The sequence below is a fragment of the Lepeophtheirus salmonis genome, chromosome 5, assembly GCF_016086655.4.
Source record: "Lepeophtheirus salmonis chromosome 5, UVic_Lsal_1.4, whole genome shotgun sequence".
In the NCBI taxonomy this organism is placed as follows: Eukaryota; Metazoa; Arthropoda; class Copepoda; order Siphonostomatoida; family Caligidae; genus Lepeophtheirus; species Lepeophtheirus salmonis.
The window spans coordinates 67,986,319-68,008,730 of record NC_052135.2 but is presented as its reverse complement, the minus strand read 5'-3'; the positions used below and the strand labels follow the sequence as shown (position 1 = coordinate 68,008,730).

General features: G+C 26.8%; 1 protein-coding gene across 1 annotated transcript in view; it reads right to left on the bottom strand.

Moving 5' to 3' along the window:
• LOC121118468 (potassium voltage-gated channel protein Shaw) overlaps positions 1–22,025 on the bottom strand; it is a 275,596-nt gene extending 253,571 nt beyond the window's left edge. The window contains exon 1 of the mRNA XM_040713050.2: positions 21,869–22,025. The gene's annotated coding sequence lies outside the window, so the exon portion shown is untranslated. The remainder of the gene's footprint in view (positions 1–21,868) is intronic.
• Positions 22,026–22,412: the final 387 nt, after the last annotated feature.

Below are 22,412 nucleotides of genomic sequence, written 5' to 3'. Positions count from 1 at the left end.
ATTATCTTCTTTTTTTTTTGAAGATATCAGCATTTACTGTTTACTTCAAAATTTAGAGAGAAATGGTTCAATAAAAAAAATTTATAACTATATTTAACGTCAATTTTTCCTCATTTCAATAGCCTAATTACTGTGTTACTTGATGATAAAGTCATAAGTAGTTAGAAAATTTCCATTTTTTTTTAAAACTTTTTTTTTGCCAGTGGAATGATGCAGTTGTCCCAAAATTAGAAATCTTTGTTAGAATTAGGGGTAACGAATTTTGGTACTCCAACTACATACGTATAACAAAAATACAATATTTTTATCAAATTTGGTTTAAGTTTACCTCAATCACAATTGGAATTTCTAAACACGTATGAAACAAAACTTTTTTTTCGCTTTTTTTTTAAACATGTAAAAAAAAAAATATATCTATGAACAAAAAAAAATCTGATGTTTGATCATTTTTTTTTCTGACTCAAATCTTATTGATTGTAGAGAGTAATAAGTGATTCCACCAAAGCTGTTAATCAAATAGGATAGACATTAGTAAACTTAAGTACAGAAAAAAATAGGGAAATCTTTTTTTTTCCTTTTTTTCTTATATAATATCCTTTTAATATAATATAAATTTAGACTGTATATATTATATTTATATTCTAACAAGAAAAATAAGCACATTTAGAGGGTTGTAATTCCTACACCCCAAAAAAAAATTATATATCATCGTCAGAATCAGATGGCTCTTTCTACAGTTTTAACAATTACGTAAGTTAAAACATATATACAGATACAGTTATTAGTACATATGTCAAACTTTAATACGTAGTTCGTAAGTTTTCATTTTTTTTTGTTTCAAGTAGGTATTACTAATTGACGAATTGGCATTAACAAGGCACACTTTGTTCATTAATAGCATTGGACAATATTTGAGTGTTGAGTTACAATATTATTTAGCCTAAATCATTATTTTGTTGTGATACCAAAGACCTCAATTATTCATCTCTGGATAATGTACTAGAAGAGTAAAAGAAGATATCCTTCGCAAAACGCTGTCCAGTGAGACTTTTGTTGGAGGGAATTGTAAGGAACTGGTAATGCTGGTAATTCTCTACATAAGTGAGGCAAAAGAAAAGGTTTCTACAGTTCATCTGATCTGGTGCCTTACACAAATCAAGTTAGATGTCTAAGCTTATTTATGCTGTAAGGATCGATTTGCTCAGCAAAGATATAGTTCAAGAGTAACCTAAGGAGAATGTATTTGAGACTGGAGCACAGCAGAAACGAAATCACTTTGTACACTTTTTTTATTTTTGGTTAACTGAATTCGTGGCTTAGAGCTTCACTTCCGTAAGCAACACCTTTCAATGATCTCATACCAATCAATAACTTGATCCGTTTGATGAAGATCTATAAAACTTGTGGAGAAGCAACAATTAAGGCATTGTCATCACAAGAATTCCTAAGAATTAACATTATTTTTTTATCAAGTTAAAAATAATATCAAAACATATATGCTATCAAAATTACTGACAACAAAGACTCTCCAGGATGAAGCATTACTCAAGATATTCCTTTCCAAATCAAAGAAACAGAAAGCAAAAAAAAGTAGTTGGTATTCAAAAATTGACGAATGATCTGTCTATTTATATATATACATTAGTAACTAATTTAATAATAAATTTATATTATTATATAAAGATGATAATTAGTAAAAAAGGAAAATATTTAAAAAGGAAAAACTTTTATCATTTTTCTTTTTCTTTTCTCAACTGAAGTAATAATGTTTTCTTTATTTAATAAACGGTCTAGGCGCGATCATTTATTGCTTTATACAAACAAGCAAAGTGAAGTGACAAAAAAATTATAAAACAAGATAATCTTTAGTTGATTATAGAAATATCTTATTTCCAGCATGTTTTTTATAAAACCAATAAAAAGTTTTATTTCATCCACGTTTAGAAAATTGCAATTATGCTGAAGGTAAACGTAAACCAAAATTGGTATAATTTTGTATCTGTAATTTACTTATCTAATTGCAGTACGAAAAATAGGTTGGGACAACTTCATCATCCAAATCTAAATGTATATAGTGTTTTGAGAAAAAGTATTAAAAAGTAAATTCCATAATCTACTTCGATTTACTATTTTTTTAAATAGTGTTATTTTATTATTTAAATAGTTCTTCGTAAAATACCAATCTTTTTCTTGTTATGATAAATTTTTTATAAAATATTGTGAGATATTTTACATCTAAAATAGGATCACCGTCAACCATGCTTTTTAATCTCGCCAACAAAATTAAATGGATGTTATGTTTTTGTGTATATACAATTTACACTTGTTCCTTCTTTTGTTGCAGAACTAAATAGCTATCAAAGGATGTATTATATAGATCCGTCAAAAGACCTGTTTAGAAACTGATATATGCTTGTTTTATAAAAAATAAAAAATGAAGTTTTTTGTTTTTATTGTATTTTCGATAATAAAAAAAGCAAATAACATCTTGGAAAAAGAATAATGATTAATTTGTATATAAGAAGGTATTTTTTAAAAATACTTTCGTATATTATGGAGATACACATTACGAGAGCCATCTATTGAAAAAAATGGATTCCTATCTACTACAACTATTATATGTCTTAATCATGAAATAAACAGATATTGTTTAAGCTCGAGTCCATATTTTGAGCACTTATGACTTGACTTAATCAGACAGTCAAAGACTGGAAACTTGATTGGCTTGACTTGGACACAAGAAGTATTTCCATTTTCTCACTGAATATAAAGTTGTGTTCCAGGTATGTATTTTTTTTTGATGACTTGATGACAATATTAAAGGACTTGTAATCAAATATTTGATGTTTAAGAACTTTTGTCACCTCAACAAGGAATATTAAAGGGACTGAACAAACTTTTTCATGGTTTATTAATAATAATTTGCAAAAAAAAGTTTTATATCATTCTTTTTTGTTGTATGTTTGTCTTGATTTAATGAGAATTTGTCATAAGGAGGATCTTTTAAAACTTTAGTAACATCACTTTTTTTTGTTTAATGAAAGTCTTTATTATATTAGCTTTCGTAAAAAGTATCATTCTACTTTGAGTTTAGAATATGAAATTGCAACCATAAACATTAAATTCATAAACACAATATAGCACTAGTACCCGAACTTATACGATTTTTTAAAGTTAAATTAGTTAATTAAACTTTGGGACCCATTTTGAGAACATAAAAGACCCAAAATCAAATACTGAAAGAAGAAAAAACTATTTGAAATCTTCAGAGTTTTATTTTTTGTGCACAAAAGTTGATTACTTTTCAGTATGAGGGAATTTGCCTAGAATATTCTCCCAAAAATCAATAAAAATAAGATATATTAAAATTGGGGAAATCCTGTATCGCTTCTTGGTACAATTAATATATTTATGTCAACACTATCTATAATTGATTGATAATATTATATATCTATAAAGTCAATGATAACGCTTCTTTGAGTCAGATATAATGACATTTGGAGCTTGGGAAAAGTTAATTATCCTGAACTCAATGCAGGACTTCTGCTCAAAATTCCATACATTACCAGACACTCATACTTAGCATTTATCACGTCATAAATGTGTAGGTTCATAATTGACGTAAATACAAAAAACAGCTAAAGTATTTAAAAAAGCATGTACATCTTATTTCAGTTGAGACTTGAATTTTCATTGAGATGAGTAAGGAAAATGAAGATTTAGAGATTTATTCTTAATACAATATATGTGTCAAGATCGTTTCTCATCATTACAAAAAAAATTATGCTCTAGATGATATTCTAGTTATGAAACTGAATCAAAGTATTTCTCGATAAAACTCAATTATTTCTCCAATAGAAAAGGTCCTTGCTAAAATTAATTCTTAGACAAAGCATCTTAAGAGTTTTCAAGAGTTTCTTCTCTTAACTTTTTTTTCTTTGAGAGTATTGGCAAACCAAAATAATTTCGAAAATACAAGATAAAGGAGAAAGAAAATTTAAAAAAAATTGTTTACAGCAGATCTCTCAATATTGCGATATCTCTGTCCACTAATACACAGAATTGTCAAATATCTACTTCAAATGCAACTACGTATGCTAAAATATGAAGTGGAAATGAAGCCATCATTCAAACAGAGCAAGCTTTCGTTCATAATGACTATGTCATTGATTTCAGCTATTTTTGCAAAAAAATTGTCAAAAAACCGCTTTCAAGTAAAATCCATTTAAAAATATAGCTAAAGACTTTTTTCAGTTTCACTAACTGTTATAATTTATTCTTGAATTCATTAAAATATTGAGACCACTAGTAATGGTAGGATGATTATTTTCTACATTCTATGTGATAAGAAGTTCAATGGAAACTCCAAGCTTATACCAAGACATTAGAGCAACAAAAAACCGAAGATTTATTCAGAATAGACTGTTACTGCTAATACAATTATATCTCTCACAAAAGTGGAATAATTGTATTACATTTTTTTTTTTCGTAAGTAGCCCAATCAGTATTTGAGACTGAAATACAACTTCCTATATGACCAACACAATTTTACTTTACTCCTCACAAAACATTACATATAATTATAACATAATGGGTTTTATCAAAATTCACTTAGCAACTCTCGAATAAAAGAATACTGTCAGTTCATGTATACGCATTAGTTTCATTTTATAACGAGCTGTAGCCTCTTAGGATCAAATATTAAATCAACAAATTTAAAACAATGGTTCAAATCGAAAAAAATAAAACAAACTAATGATGTTATAAATATACTAAATAGTCTCTTTACTTCAACACTGATATAAATATAACATTCTATGCTCTATTTGATGATTACACTATGAAACAAAATTCTGGTCTCGGAATACTCACTGGCTAACCCACCCACATATATTATTGTTATTTAAGCAATACAATGTTAAAATTATCTATTGAATTTTGAATTGCAGTAGGCTTGGCTTTTCAGCTTTTTTCAAAAACTAAGTTTTAGAGCCTACTTTCGATTCTGAGATATAACTAGAGATGAAATCACTATATAGATGAAAATTAAAGGTAATAATAATTTATAAAACCTTCCAACCTCCAAAAAATTAAATATTTATTAAGTTATCTTGAATACAGTTCCTATAAAATTGGTCTAACCATACAAAAATCAAATGAAGAGTCTTATTTAAAAACCAATATTTTTTAAATTACTTTTTTTACTGCTAAAACTAAAAAATAAGCCTAATATTACAACTTCAAAAGGTTTGCTGTTCAAAAAAAAAGTTGGATTTTTGATTTATTTTTGTAGTTTAACATTTAATTTTCTGATGGAATATTTAATAAATAAGCAATGTAAGATTGTGTAAAAATGTTTTGAAATTAAATATAATTAAGTCGATTATTTAAGTAACAGTAAGAAGTCATTAATATTTTAGAAGGATAAAAGTTCAGAAATTAAATATAAATAAGTGGATTAGATTACTTACATCTAATCAAAAAAAACTATTCAAATATATTTGATATAAAACATATTTAATTTTACATTAATTAAAGCTTTAATAGGCTAATCATAAAATGCAGTAATAGCATTCTCGAATACGAAAATATTCTTACTTTCTATTCATTCCAAAGAATGACAATAAGAGTATTTTCCCGCTTTTTTCAATGAAAAAAAAAAATTGAAGTAAAAAATATAAAGGAAAGTGAGGATTAAAGTGTACTGAAGGTGTTATTGTACCTAATAACTCTGTAGCACGAATTTATCCTTATAAATTAAATTGGTCCCACTTATCAGTATATTAAAGTGGTTGTGGATAGAAGATGAGAAAACTCCCTCTGTTCAGGCCTGTCATTGATTGGGGTTTCTCCTCAGATCTTGGGTTTACATATCATTTTAGGCTATTTAATATTAATTTGGAAAATATACCAATACTGTCCTGGGTGTTTCATATATAGTAAGCTAATATACAATTACTATTTCTTATTTGATTCAAGCAAAAATATAAGTGGATACAGTCTTGTGCTTAATATTACATACACATTTGAAACTGTTTTAAGTGTGTATCTTTTAACCCCTTATTGGGAAATGTGGAATTTTCCAAACAGTAAGCGATTATAGAACCATACGCAAATTACAATTTCTAAAGTGTACGTTACAAAGGTTAAACAAGCTTAATATTGAATTTAAATCGGAGCATTTAAGGTTACATTATTATATCATATGCACAAATCAACATGTTAATTTTTTTTTTTGTTAAAGATCAAATAATGAAGTCAGAGATCCTTCCAAATAATCAAAGATGCCAGAAAAATATTAATGAAGTATATCTTAAGGGAAAGGCATCATCAAACTTAATCAATAGTCCATTTGATCAAATTACTGATTGAAATTTACGGATCTTTTAAGGCTCCTAGTAGATATATGTAACCCCATAAGAAAAATATTGACTTTTGATAAAAATGAGATAATTTCAAAGCTAAGGCTTCTTTATCCTAAAATATCCCAAAATTCAAGCGTTTCAGCGCCATTTATGGTTCCGTTAGTTATACATTTCCCTTTACTTCCACCGTAACATAAATTAAACTATTTTGATGATCAATGGATGCATTACCATTTATCTTCAGGGGACCATTTGCAAATATCTTTAAAAATTATTCTACAGGTTCAGTATAAACTAAAATACATTAATTTCAAAATATGATCTACTTATAATCAGATTTAATGACAAATCTTAGTGCCTTCCTGCAGTCACCAGTCTCTACTGAACGAATATTTTCATTGATGAAGTCTGTAAAGACAAAGCAAAGAAAATTTCTTGAATGTAAAGGTGAAAAACAGAGATCTAGCACAACAGCTAATCACAAGACGTAATATGGAAACCAAGTAAAAAATTAAATAATGTTATAGAAGGAGGGGTAAATTAAAAAATATATATGGAACGACGTAGCTCAACGGGCAACGCGTTCTGGAGAAATTATTCTTTTTAACTCAATATGTGTCTCGGTCGTTCCTAGAGAAGGACATAAATTCTATATGTAGGTATATGGACTTCCAAGAGGATTTCTTGGTCATATGGAGTAAATTTAATAATATAATGTTTACTTATTTTTAATCAGTGCAACTTCATATGACCAATTAAAGGAACAAAATTAATAATGAGTCATCAAGAGAGAATACAGGACCAGAAGAAGAATAACGAATCAATGACAGCTACAATGGTAACTGAGGAGAGTCAAGTTGAGCAGTTGCTGTAATTATTGAATAAATACCAGCTGATTTGGTGCGTCAACACTATATATAATCGGAATATAAATATCGGGATTTCTTGAGTTAATGATAAATAGTATGAAATTTAAGATATTTTTAAGAAGATATAATAAATTTTATATTAAACTAACCAAAAAATTATTATTATTTATAATTATTATCACTAATAGTGTGCAGGCTGTTTTTTAAAGCCTATGGATACATTTTTTTAATTAAACCAATCTGACCCACAATAAACAATATCGAAATATTAACCAATGAGCTGAAAAGTCCTGGGTTTAAAAAAGAAAACACATTTTTTTCGTTCAAAATTAGTTTTTTTTTAAGAACAGAGTCCACAAAACACTTTTCAAACAATTGTATAGCTTGAATGGTATTTTTCTCATCAAGAAGAAGTGTAAAAATAAAATATGACATTGTTTTCGATGCATTGCTTTAAAAATAACAAAAGTAGAGGCACACTTAACACAATAACTCACAATCTAAATAACAGTTTGTCGTGAAATTTTAACATCTATCATTTGAAATTTTGTAGATTTAAAAAATATGGTCATCAATGTGTGAAGCCTGGTACTTTTTAACCCATGTGTTAACTAATGAACAAGCTAACTTTTAGTAGAAAATATATTTATAAAAGTGAAAGTTATTTATGCATGAATTAAATACAGGATTACCAGGAATTTTTTCAAACTGTCAAATCTCAGAGAAATAGTATTCGAGAAAAAATTCCTAGTATACACAGATACATAAGACATTTACTTGACATATATACATACTCTAATTTATATCGTATGAGGAAAAAAGTAATCTTTTGAGTATAAAATATTAAACAAATTTCTTTTGAAATTTCGATGAATTGTTGTTGCAATACAAAAATATTTAAACATTGAAATAAAATATACAATAAAAGTTCAAAAAAGAGAAAGTATTAAATACAAATATATTAAAAATACTGCCAAGCTCAATAATATATCATGCCAATTTCATTGTATTTACGTGTGTTTGTACCTTGATAGTGGATACTCACTTAAAACTACATAAATACAACCATAGGTATTATTTTAGGATTTAACATTGCGCTTATCCAACCTATTCGTAGAAACTTTTTTTTACTATAACTATTATTTTTCAAAGAGATAGAATTACATTTATATTTAGAAAGTTATATATGTATGAATAATAAAGGTAAGTAAATGTTCAGGTACCCTTTATACCCTGTCGCACAGAAACATTTTTTGAACAAAAAAAAATATTTTTGGGCTAATATTCATATGAAGCTGATGTTTTGGTTCACTCAAAATGATATTTTTTGAAAACAGGTTCTAGAATGGACTAATCTGACAACGCTGTTTATACATCAAACAACTTGTACAAGCAAATTGAAAAAAAGGACGACTCCAAGCTTCCTTTTTGACCTTGGTCGGCCTTATCTGAGGATATCCTTGATAGATTGAGTCTCCTCGTATCTCTCAATGGTCCTCAAGATAGCTGGTCGAGATTTGCTCTTAATGTACTCCTTGATTATAGCATCTCTCTTGGCTTCCATTGTGGTTAACAAAACGGTTATTTTGTTCGAACTGTTTATTTTGGTCTAGTTTCGACGCAACTAAAGTTAAAACGTAATATCTTCCAACCTTTCATATAATTATATAAAGGAAATTTACTGCGTATACATATACAGGGTCCACGGAAAGTCCTGCAAATGTATACGCAGTAAATTTCCTTTATCTCATTGGTGCTTGTAGCTAATTTCATACAACTAAGCTGCTCTTCTCTATGACATTCTTCAAGTTGCCAGGGTCATCATGTTAATTTTTGGTTGTGCATATTATTATTTTCAGCTATTATAATGATAAAAAAAGGACAGAAATATTTAGAAATTAAAAAATATCTGAGAGACTGCATTAGTTGGTGATGATTTAAAAATCCAAAAATACATTTTTATTAGAATATATGTGTAAAGTTCAACAAAAAGTACACTTCAATCAAGTTCAACTTGCAGTTTATGGCATTTTTTTAGCCTCACTATCATCTGGGAGTACATTCTTAAGTTGAAATAATAAGTTCTTAGAATATCCCTATCAAATCCCCAAATTTTTTCTCATCAACTGTCTTAAAAGTGTTGACAGGAGTAATTATTAATGTTTTTCTGATATCTAATCTAAAGTTTGCAATGTATTTTAACCTGAATATTTTAATTGACCGTTTAGTCCATAATGACACCAAGGGGTTAATTCAAATATGAACATATTTTAATAAATAATAAAGGTTGATTGATTGAAATTAATTAATATTTCGATATATTACAGCTCAAACATAGAGTTACAAAGTAAAAACAAATCTGAGCTCTGACGGTTACGTACAATTCGAGTAAATGACACTTTAACGTGATCAACAAATTTGTATTCACGAACTCCAAGCAGTTGGACGTCTCCAGGACCCCTGTTTACGCCATAAGAAACTGCGAAACGTCGGAGAAAAAACAGGGCTTAGTCAAAAATGCCTAACTGGATCCGGAGGAGTCGTAGAAAACTGTCCAGTTCAATCTCTTCAAATTCATGAAGGTCATTGAAAGAGATCTCGATGTTTCATAGCAGACTATCTAGATAGCTGTCAAAAAGTGTGTGGAAAGAGCCTTGTGAGGGTGGAGAGGCCACTTTTGACACCAAAAATGAAAGAAATCTATCGAATGAGATGGTTTTCTTTTGGATGAGTTTTTTATCATGACTGTTGAACTCTTTTTAGACCCTTTTGGTCCCCCATACAGCCTTGGTGCCAATCCCATCGAATAAACCTATTCGGTACTTCCGAGGAGTAGGCCTGAAGTATCCTTCATCCAAACTTTGAGGCACTCAGAGCCACTATCAGCCAGTAATGGGAAACCATGACAGAGGACTACATCCATAGCGGGTATCAGGCCTTCTGTAGCCGCTTGGAAGCCATCATCGCCGCTAAGGACGGCTACATTAATTATTAAGAGAGCTCAGACAAACATCTATTTATAGTAGTATTATTTTTGGAATTCTATTGTTAAGCAATAAATTATATTATGTCAAATTTTTAAATTCTATGTGGTCAGATTTTAATGTACCACTCGGTTTTTACACTGTCCAGTTTTTGGGGAGAGTTCTTATTTTTATTTTTTTTCACCGAAGTATTTATGAATCAAATAGGATATTTACTAAGTTTCACAATTTAATGGGAGCTTTTTAGAACTTTCAAGCGCTTTAAATTTTGAAAATAAAGATTTTTTTCTATAATGAGTTGACTTCAAAAGATTTGTAAGTTCTAAATTTGGTATATATGAGATCCAATTTCAAAAATTGATTAATGTTTTTTACTACAAAAAATATTTTTGGATATTTATTAAGCAACTCTTATTCCTTTTATTTCTTATCTAAGTCGCCACAATATTGCAAGGACTCCCAAAGAAAGTAGTAAAACAATTAGAAATAAATTGTTGACACCGCCTGAGAAGTGGTTCAAATATAGAGTTTTGTCAGGTACTCTTGCAGTTGCTGGCAAATACTTTAAAGTCAGCTGATTTAATTGTTTCTTCTGTTAAACAACAGCGGAAACAACCGACCATATTTTGTGGGATTCCAAAATCTTAACTCACACTTATATTGGAATTTAGAAACTCTTAGAAGAAAATTTTAAATGCCAACTAAATAAACAAGACTTTTTATCTACTTCAAACAACGAAAAATCTATGGAATTATAATCAAAGTGCAATTTATTGTCTATATATTACGAACAGTCAAAGAAAATAATATGAGAAAATTCTTAAAAAATAAATTTGATACAAAAAAAAACAACTATTTGCAGATTTGTATTTAATATATAGACTTTTTGTGATTTGTGTATATATATATTTTCGCTCAAAAATGTGGCCTATTTATCAGCTGACTTCAACATGATTCTAATTCTAGTCATCAGTCAAATTATAAACTATATATACATTGTAACGAGGGGTCACAACCTGTTTATGTCCTCCCCTAAATAATTAAATGATAATGAAAACATCTATGGAAAAATAAGAAAATACAACGTTTAGATTTAGAACTACAAAAAATTAGGACACGAAGAAAGAAATATTTTGTACAACTCTATCCATTGTTGCTGACAAGGAAATAACCAAATGCAAATAAATCTTTAGTGTACCTACATATTTCTTACTCAATTAATTACTTATTTGTACTTATGTATACTTTAATGGTTATTAATTAAATAATACTTTTGCATGAATTACTCTTATGTACTTTTACGTGTAGCATATATTAATTCAGCTCATATCATTAAAAAAAAATGGAGAGAGAAAAACTATGAAACTCTCATACAATATAATAAATATTATTATATTGCCTCTAACTCTCCATATTATTTAAACCTTTGATTCAAAACATTTCTTTGTATATGCCCATTGTAAAATTGTATTATAATGTTTTAACAAAACTAGCATGATTTTTAGTACTTCACTAAAGTTGCTTTAAACGTTTCATAATAATCTTATTTTTTCTTAGTGTTTTTTTTACTTATGATTTTAACTGTTTTCCAAGCCTATTGTGTTCTTAAATTGTTAAATATTAAATAAAATTGCATACATTATGGTCAAGAAAAAAAAACTTAAAATGCTAATGAAATTCAATTTTCCGTACATATTTTACGTTAGTAAGAGAATGTTTGGTTGGAAAATGCAATTTTTTTTTTAATTTGTAGACTGATAATTGAAATATGTTATATATTTAAATTTAATATATTTTCTTTTTTGTAAATGTACTACACCATCATTTATTGTTATTAATACGTTAATTTTAATCGAAAAAAATAAACTTAAGCATAACATCAAAGAAAAACATATTCAGCTTTTTTATTAATTTACTTACAAATGTAAATACATATACAAACAAAGAAATGTTTTGAATCAAAGGTTTAAATAATATGTCAAGTTTAAGGCAAAATAATAATATTTATTATTTGCGTGAGAGTTTCATGGTTTTTCTCACTCCATTTTTTTTAATGATATGAGATAAATTAATAAATGCTACACGAAAAAGTACATAATAGTAATTCATGCAATAGTATTATGTAATTAATAACCATTAAAGTATACATAAGTACAAACATGTAATTAATTGAGGAAGAAATATGTAGGTACACTCAAGATTTATTTGCATTTGGTTATTCCCTTGTCAGCAACAATAGATAAAGTTGTACAAAATATTTCTTTCTTCGTGTCCTAATTTTTTGTAGTTCTAAATCTAAACGTTGTATTTTCTTATTTTTCCATAGATGTTTTCATTATCATTTAATTATTTAGGAGAGGACATAAGCGCTCGTTACAAAGTATTTGTAATTTCTAATTTGGCTGACGACTAGAATTAGAATCATGTTGAAGTCAGCTGATAAATAGGCCACATTTTTGAGCGAAAATATATATATACACAAATCACAAAAAACATATATATTAAATACAAATCTGCAAATAGTTTTCTTTTTGTATCAAATGTACTTTTCAAGAATTTTCTAATATAATCATTTAAGCATTGCTACCATTTTATAGGTTTGAGTCCATTTTTAACTAAAAGAAAATTTGTCATCCCAATTAAACTACATTTATTTATCTTATCAACTAATTTGTATTGATAAATAGGGGTTTCTGATTGATTTTACCTCATAAAATACAAATAACTTTTATAGCACTAAAAATTATGTTTTTGTGGTCTACAGAGAATCACATTTTGTATAAATACTATCAATAAACATACAAAAATAGAATATCAACTAACAAAACTTGAATAATTTCTCTGATTCACAAATAACTAAAAATCCAAGAATATGAAAATTGGAAGGGACAAACTATATATATTGTGTTCTTTTTTAATATGTATTTTTCAGTATGAAAAATAATACTTAATCATGTAGATGTTTTAAAAAAAGAATTTTGCAAGAAATAAGTGGCCATTTATGGCCTTATTAAAGCCACAAAACTAGAAAATTGGACTATGAAGGACATTACAATGTTTATTAGATTTAGGAACATATCATTTCAATTGAAGGACAAAAAAAAGTTAACATGCTATATACGTTTTAAATGAATTCTGTTTCATGGAAAAACAAATAAAAAATGGAAGTGTTATTCTTTTTCAAAAGATATTTGGCAAATTTGTTATTTATTGGGTTAGTTGATAATTACACTTAAAATTTTCAAAAAATGAAATTTTTTGTCGATTTTTAATGTAATTTTACTCTCCTACAAAAGTATTACCCGTAGGAACTTCTCTGTCTAGTTAATAAATATTTAATTTTAAAAAGAGATTCCTGTATAATTGTATGATTAATTTTTTTAAATTTCTTAATAATACAAATTAAACATAAGAAAAAATATTCAAATAGCGTTTACATATATATATGCAAATTTTTTCTTTTTCTAAAAAGCTTCGTTTAACTTATGACAGCACTTTTAACAAAATTATGATATTTATAAAAGGAAGGTAAAAAAGAATATATCAAAAAATACAATATACACATATCACTAAAAAAAAGTAGAATTAAATCTTCCAACAATGCTTTTTTGTTATTAAAACGGTTGATTTTTTCATATTTCAAGAGTTGTGAGCTTTCTCTTACGATAAACTTATGAATATTCCTTGTTAAAAAAATTTATATTAATTTTGAGTTATTTAATTAAATTTTTGTATAACTTTAAATTAAATATTTTATTAATGTAATAAATAAAATATTCATATACAAAAACAATGCGGAATATAAATGAGAAATGTAAAATTTAAAGGAATTTGTCACACTTTTTATTCTGAATAAAATGGCTTGGATTCATTTATTATAATAAATTTACTGTATTTACACTTGTCCTTAAAATTATTAAAACCTTTTTACTAATTGTTTACTAATACAGACTAATCAGACCACAGGATGGTTGACAAAAAGCTAAAAGTACATTTTATAAATTTACCAACGCACCATTCTTTTTGTTTCTTTCTCGAAATCGGAGACAGCAGATACTTAATATTTAAATATTGCAATTTTTTAATAATGAGGAAATAACTTCTCAAATTGAAGTAAATATTATTGGAGTAGGAGGCAAGGGATCTCGACTCAATCGAGCATAATTACTCGAATAAGCTTTCATGTAGGTTTAGACAATCATTGGAGTTTGTACAGTATATTTCTATTATATTAATAGCCTATAGTAATTTTCTGTTTCAGGAGTTAATGGATTTGATAACATGGAAGTTCCTCTCCATGATACTTATAAAGTTCATCCTGTAATTAAGCTGTAATGGGCCTTAGTAATTACAAAAAAGTCGTAATGCTTTACTTAAGTAGATTTGATCTCCTTCAGCCACATCCCTCAGTCCATGGATCGACTACATTATTATTTTTGTCCCCTTTAGAAAATTATTTCTTATTATTAAAAGGTTACAATATTTGAATTTCAACTATCCGCTGTCGTTCTCTCAGATTTCGAGAGAAAGAGAGAAAGTACATTTTATTTTTTAAAGGAAAATAAGTCTAATATATTTCAGAAGTGAATGCTTGTTGAATTATTTGTCCGTGATGGATCACGACATGATTAAAAATCGTACATATGCTCACATGAGTTATATTATATTTTATCTTGGTCATATTATAATGAGCTTTCTAAAAAAAAAATATTATTACTAACTCTAGTGCATTCTTTTTTAAAATGCAATTGGTTTATTAAGTTAGTAGTTTGTGCAAATTGTATAAATTAATACATAATTAATTCAAGGTTTAGTACTTTATTTTCTTATTGTTCAGATGGAGTATCACCAATTAATTATATAGATATTTTAATACTACAATTAATCCATTTGACCTTGAAACTCGAAATAAATATACTCATGATCTTTCTATTTCCTTCTCTAGGAACGACCGGCATTTTTTTGAGTGAGATTTTTGTTGTGGTTGGCAGCCTGAACAGTGGTTTTTTTAAATTTCAAAAGCTGTTATCATCATTTTTGAGAAGATGATATCTAAGTATTAAGTATAACCACGAGTATTTATCCATAAATTTTGGAGAGTAGCACTTTTACAATTTGTTAGGCGCTTTAAGTGTAAAACTCTTGATAGACTACAAATAGAAGATCATGACAGCCAAGCTGCTCTCCTTCAAACATTCTTCAAATTATCATATGGTTATCACTTTGATTTTTGATTTCTTTTTTCTTTTGACATCCCCAAAATATTTAAAATTTTTAACCCTATATAAATCCAGATATAGTTACTTCATCGCTCAAAGCCAAGAAAGTTATACCATTTTTTATTCTGGTCCATTTAGTCCCACTCAACTCCTGATTTCACTTCCATAGAGAGTTTTCATAAATGCACTATATTACACTCCAATGTAGATTTTCTGAGAGCAGAAGTTGTGATCAAGTGAGTAAATATGTTAATGCACTTTATAACGTAGACATGGTCAATCTATTTCTTTCAATTGAAGTCATCCAACGAGAGTCATTTTGAAACATAACATAGCGTTAAGTTCCTTAACAAAATCAGATATACATATCAAATCTACTATTTTTCATTTTTTGGGGATTCATAGATAAGTTGAAGTTCCAAAGAAGGGGACATCCCCGCCTCTTAGGCGAGGATGTCATCTGCAGAATGTTTTAATATTTGTTTTCCTCAAACCCAACAATGAAAGTGAATGTAATACTTGTTCTTCGTGCTATATAAGCTTATTTACTCTGTAGGTATTAGAAAAGCCGTAGTTAAAAAAATAGTCTACATAAAAGGTACACAAGATCTCATTCCTTTCATTATTAAAATACAAATATCATGGATTCTGAGCAGAATTTCATTACTTATAAATAAAGTTTATATTAGTAAATATCTTGGATTTAGACCATAAAAAGATTGATTTTGCTTCATTTTTGAAAGTATTTAGATAAAGTTTCCCTTTGATTTATTTTGCTTAATTACTACGCTTATCAGAAGGTTTTTTTTTTTGTCAGGAGTTTATTTATTTACTACTGTCTTATTATTTTTTCGTATACTCAAACTATTTCTTGTCATACCGTTGAATAATAGTTTAGGAAGCATCACGTTATTGGAAAGCTATCTTTTAATTTGTGGTCCCTTTTTCTTTTTCTTCCCGAAGGAAAGTTTGGGAAATGTAAAGACGATATATATGTGTCAAATATTAAGTGATATCATTGATCTAACTATTGAAATGTATTCAAAAGAACAAAAAAAGAAGGAATATGTAAATGAGCTTGAGTTATTCAATATTTATTAAGTGAATGCCCATCAGAGATGTAGGACTCAATTCTCAAAAACCAAATATTTTTTAACGAAAATCCCCAAAAAATACTGAATAGATATGACAAGTTACATTGAATTATTGTGGGGGTCTAATTATTGCTAAAAATCAGCGTGACAAAAAGTAGTCGTCTAGGTAAAATAAATAAGCGTCTTAAATCAAAAAAAAAATATTATTTGTAATAATATCAAATGAGTATAGTATCCTATAGGTAATATTACAAAAAAGTATATTATTACTTTTGAAACATACAATATTTCATCCTGGATGATAATTTTTTTATTTGCAAAAAGGAGGGGAGAGAGAGACTGAATAGAGTACATCTCCTTGCTTCCATTGTATCTTGCAACGTTTTGTTCAAAAAGAAACAGAAGAAAACTTTCAAAATTAGTTGGTCATTGGAAAATTCTTCTCATATATAAATTTTTTATCAAATCATTGTTGAAGATTGTCCATAGCTTAGCAAGAACTAATTCAAATTCAACCAATCAACGTTCAGAGCACATGCATGGGGGAAAGCAGAAAAACCCTAATCATCATTAGCTCCCTTTCATGTATACTCTTATAATTTAACTACGCAAAAGGCAAAGCTCATTAGCGTTTGTAAAATATCATAGACGTGGAGGCTCCTATGGTTTTTATAATCACCTAAGAGACACCTTTGTTCAAGGAGAACAACTGGAAGACTTTAGTTACTTTTTCTAACTCACATCACATTTAAAAAAATCAAGTCTTCGAAATTTAATAAAAATGAGTAGATTAGATGACTAATTCTGTAATAAAAAGTAATCAAATACACTGATCTTCATCCCTTAAAAATATTAAATACTTATAACCATTAGTCCAATAAATTTTATTTTATTTTGGAAAGTATTTTTCACCCCATCTAGCATTGTTTATTTATTAAATATTTCATAAAAAATAGAAAGTTAGACAAAAAACAAATCAATCAAGATAAACTTTTTTTTGTACAGAAAATCTTTTTAAGTTGTAATATAAGATATATTCGTTAGTTTTACCTTTGATATAAAGTAATTAAAAAAAAATATCAAATCTTAATTTTTTCGATTTTTGTAATATTAGATACATTTTTGTAAGGATTTTAATCAAGATAACATAAAAAATAAAACATCTTGCTATGTTATTATATATTATCAACTGGTTTTAAATTTGATATTCATCTGAATAGTTCTTTTACATCGAAATATGTGTTTGCATCAAAATTATCCTAAAATAACGTTATATTTTTAAAAGGCATGAAAAAACCCAACCTATGTCGGGTGAAAGACTTAACGAATACTTTCGTGATATACAGTATAAATAATAATATTAAGAGAGTTTTTCAGTTAATGATTAAAAAACAATATGAATACACTTATAACTATTTTCATTTTGATATGATTAGCTATGCCAAAGCAAAAATTAAGTTTTTTGTTTTTTTCTTCGTGAAGAAAAATAAACAAATAAAAAACTTAATTTTTATATTATTTCAAATACAATTAAAAGTCATGAATATATTACTTAGATATTGCACGTATTTCACAATTTATAAGCTAGGATTTTGCATTTCCCAGCGTCCTTGGAAGCCATTTTTTTATTACGGTATCCCGACAAATATATGACACTTATATCTAATAATAAATACTGTAAAAATTTAACTATTTTTTGTTTATATTTTAAGAGGTTTAAATAAACTTGTAAGGTAGTCCTACCAATAATATATTCTTAAGTATCATGTCCTTCATTTTTAGCATTATCATTAATAGTGCTCAAGGTGTTTTTTAGAGCATACATGTCCCTTTTTTTAAATTCTGTATATTGAATTACCCACTATTTCAAAAAGAAATTTTACAGATAGTGATGAACGAACTAATTTTTGTTGGAGATAGGAGGTCGTATATTTGTGAAATACACAACCTGACCCACGAGCTAAAAGTAATTTGGCACTTCACACGTCATGTAAAGATATTATAGATCTGAAATGTCATATCTCATACTGCATCAAAAACAAATATTATATTATAAATACATAACTTTTTGCTGATATGAAGCAGTTAACAAATCATTTACTTGAGATATAAATAATGATAAAATCTTTTTGGTTAATTCATACTTATTTAATAAATTATATATAATTTATATTATTAAATAATTAAATGCAGGATTTTCCAGTTGAAAAATATTTCCTGTTGGTGTAAAACCCGAATAAATCCTGAGTAAATGGAGATACTCTATACTTCTCAAAAGTTATCTCTTTAAAAATTAAATAATAATATTAACACATTGGAAAAATAAAAAATACTCTTAAGACTCCCAGCCAAAAAAAAACACCTCGCATGTGTTAAGGTCATATTTTATGCAACCATATCAATATAGTTATAATTTCTTTGTTTTTTCTTTATTTATTAATCTTTGGTATAGCACTTTATTCCATATTTTAGAACATATATGTATGCAAAACGTGCTTACATACATATATAATATCAACAACAAAACCGTAGCCTTGAATGCTTACCTTTTTATTTAGGAATATACCTGTATAATATAAATATGAATAAGTTTAAATGTAAAAATATTAAAGAAAAATACAAAATAAATTAATATCCTTCCTTAATAGTTGTAAAGAAAATATTGAAATACTTTTTTTTAATGAATAAACGAGAAGAATGTTTGACAAATTCCAAAAATGTTTATTGTATACAAGTATGTATTTCAATGCAGATTGATGTTTTTCAATTTACAAATTTTATGCTCAGGTTATATATTATAATTAATGGTGCTTGAATTTAATGGATTACTAAAAATTAAAAAATTATAGGATTATTTGGCAGATTTATAGTACAAACTTTTTCTAGCTGTAAAAATTATAATTCCTTCTAAAGGAAAAGATTCGGTTGCATTTTTTAAAAAGTTAGTTTAAACTTATAATAATTACACTATTCAACAGATAAAATATCTCCAAATCAACAACGCTAAATTTACTACTAAAATTTCCAAATATGGCCTCACTCTTTTTTTAAGGCCTTAAATTTCTTCTGAGAAAAACCATACAGTTTTTGATACTTTTGCTATTTTAAAGATTCATAGCTTTTTCTATACGGTTGGTGTCGAAGATAGTGATAAAATGGTATAAACATATTTTAAAGCAGAGTATGAAAAGATTAAATTATGTCTTAATTACGTTTAAAACTCGAGTATCTCTGTTGAAATAACAAAATTGATGCTTATAGGTTCAAAAAGAAGAAATAATAAATAGTGTAAAATATATCATTCGATCGTTAAAAGTATAGGCTTTATCTTAAAATAAAGAACCTTTTCAAAAAAAAGTATTTATTGTTGTCAATTTCAGATAAATATATCACAGTATCTCAAAGATAAAGCTCCTTTTTGAATTAATCTTATTAAAAAAATTTATTTCATAGCGGGCTATAACAAAAAGAAGAGATAAAAATAATTATTTGCAATACGATAGATTCAAACAATTAAAAAAAATTAATTAGACGTGACCTATAAAATCTCATTAAATATTTACATATTTATAGACTTTTAAAGTCAATGAGTTTCTACGAAGGTTTTTATAAAGTAATAAAAATTAATTCGTATATTTACGAATATGCAAATGATTTATTAAACTCTTTTATTTCTGGAATGCGTCAATACTTATATTAGCAAATTTTTAGGATGTTCTTCTAATTATTATACAGTTTTAGGTTTTTAATTTACGACAAACTATAATTTTTGTGATTGTGATTGAAAATAAGGAATTTATTAGACTTTCAACTTTTCATAATTTTTTGTAATTATCGAAAAATACTGACGATATATTTGAATCTGGACTCACATACCTAAAAACTTTATATCTTGTTAGATATCCCAAGTTTAAAAAAAAAATCTAAATTACGCAGGTGTTTAAAAAATAAAACGTAAAAATGGACGTAAAAAAAATCAGTAACCAACCATCTTAATCAAAGGGAAAAAAAACGAAATTTATTTGACTTGTCTAATTATGTAAGGTACATACTTCATTATCAATTTAGGATCCAAATTTTTCCAAGAAAGTTTAAATAGAGATTTAACTTATAAATTTTATTTAGGGGAAACAGGTTGCTTTTGTTTAATATACGTTGTAATGAAGATTTCTAAATGTGGGTTTGAATGCTTACATGTATTATGAATTTTACAGCGTATGAAGGTAGAATTTTTTTAGAATTTATAATTGATAAAATTGTTCCTAGTATTCTTTGTCCTAGTTTTGTTTTTTGTGATGATTGACAAGGGGTTTTAGGAAAAATGTTCAATATATGTTAATAGTATGAAATGTTTTTATGATCAAAAAAGTAAATCAAAAATTTAAAATATATATTATTTTTCTTTTGGTTGTAAAAATGAACTTTTGTAGAATGTGTATTTTTTAATAAATATATTGTCACAGTTTTTTATTTTACTGAAAAGATGATCAAAGTTTTACTTTAACAATTCAAATCATTTATGATACAGATAGGCTATTTACGCTTATTTTAATCAATTCATAGCATCAATTTAAGTGTTGTAAGATGTGACTATTGTATTATTCATCGCCATAATAAGAAAGCAAGTTGTTTAAAAGGACAATAACATACGAATACAATGCAAATTATTTACTTATCACGGCTTTAAAATATTAATGTCATTTCTATTCATTTCACAATTATTTTGAAAAGACAAAAGCAATTTTGTTTTTTAAAATGTATGTTATAACAAGAATATTAAAGATCTACTTTATTGAAAATTATTTTTTTTACAACTTTTTTAAGAGAAATGGAAAATGAGTACAGGGGTGATAACTCAATTTTTGACATTTGACCACATAAGATGACATTTTGATATAAAGGCTGTCTTATGTAAATATAATTTATATGATAAATTAGAGAGTTTTAACCGCAATCAAACATAGAATGTGACGTGATTGTATACTTATTTTATGTCATTATGGTGAAAAAAATATCGTTTTAAACGTCACAAAAAGAAAATTTCTTAAACACACAATGGTTCAGAATAAAAATTAATTTTTAATCGTTTCATAATTGTTTGAAAGAGGCAGAATTGTTTCAATTATTCTTTAAATCTATATTATAACAAGTGAATGTAAGATTCATATTTATAGAAGTAAGAAAATAAGAGTATTTAATAATAACTCTTCTTAGAACATGTTCAAGATAAGCTGAACATGAACACATTAATGATGACTCAATTTTTGAAATTCGACCACATAATTTTTATACTACGGCAGTAGCGTTATAACATAGAAAAACTCATATTCAACTTACTTTCAATTGAATAATTGCAGATGGAGAAATAAAAAGTAAGATTCAAATGAGCTAAAAATTACAAGGTATTATTTCGAGCAAAAAAAAGCACAGTATAATGTAATGGATTCAACACAGAACTGAATTGCTGTTCAATATTTTTAGAAGGAGTGAAAGTAATATATATAAAAAAAACACAAAAACTAAACAAAAACAAGAGCGGAAAAAATTAGAGAAAAGAAGAAATAAAGAGAAGAAGAATATCATCCTTAGAAGACGGCATCTTCCTCTTCAATCAGCAGCTCCTCGTCATCCACTCCTCTTTTGAAAAATTAAAAGCATATGAATCTGCACCTTCTTACTTGTTATCATAACCTTATTTACATAATATTTACTTGAGTAAAAAACAAATTGTCAAAGCTTAAAAGAAATATATTTTTTTAAGATTTAAATATATTCATTCATTTTAAACAAAACATTTATAAAACAATTGAAACATTAGTATCACATTCTGGTTTTTCTTAAAACATAAAAAGAAGAAACGACAAATGCATGTTTAATTAAT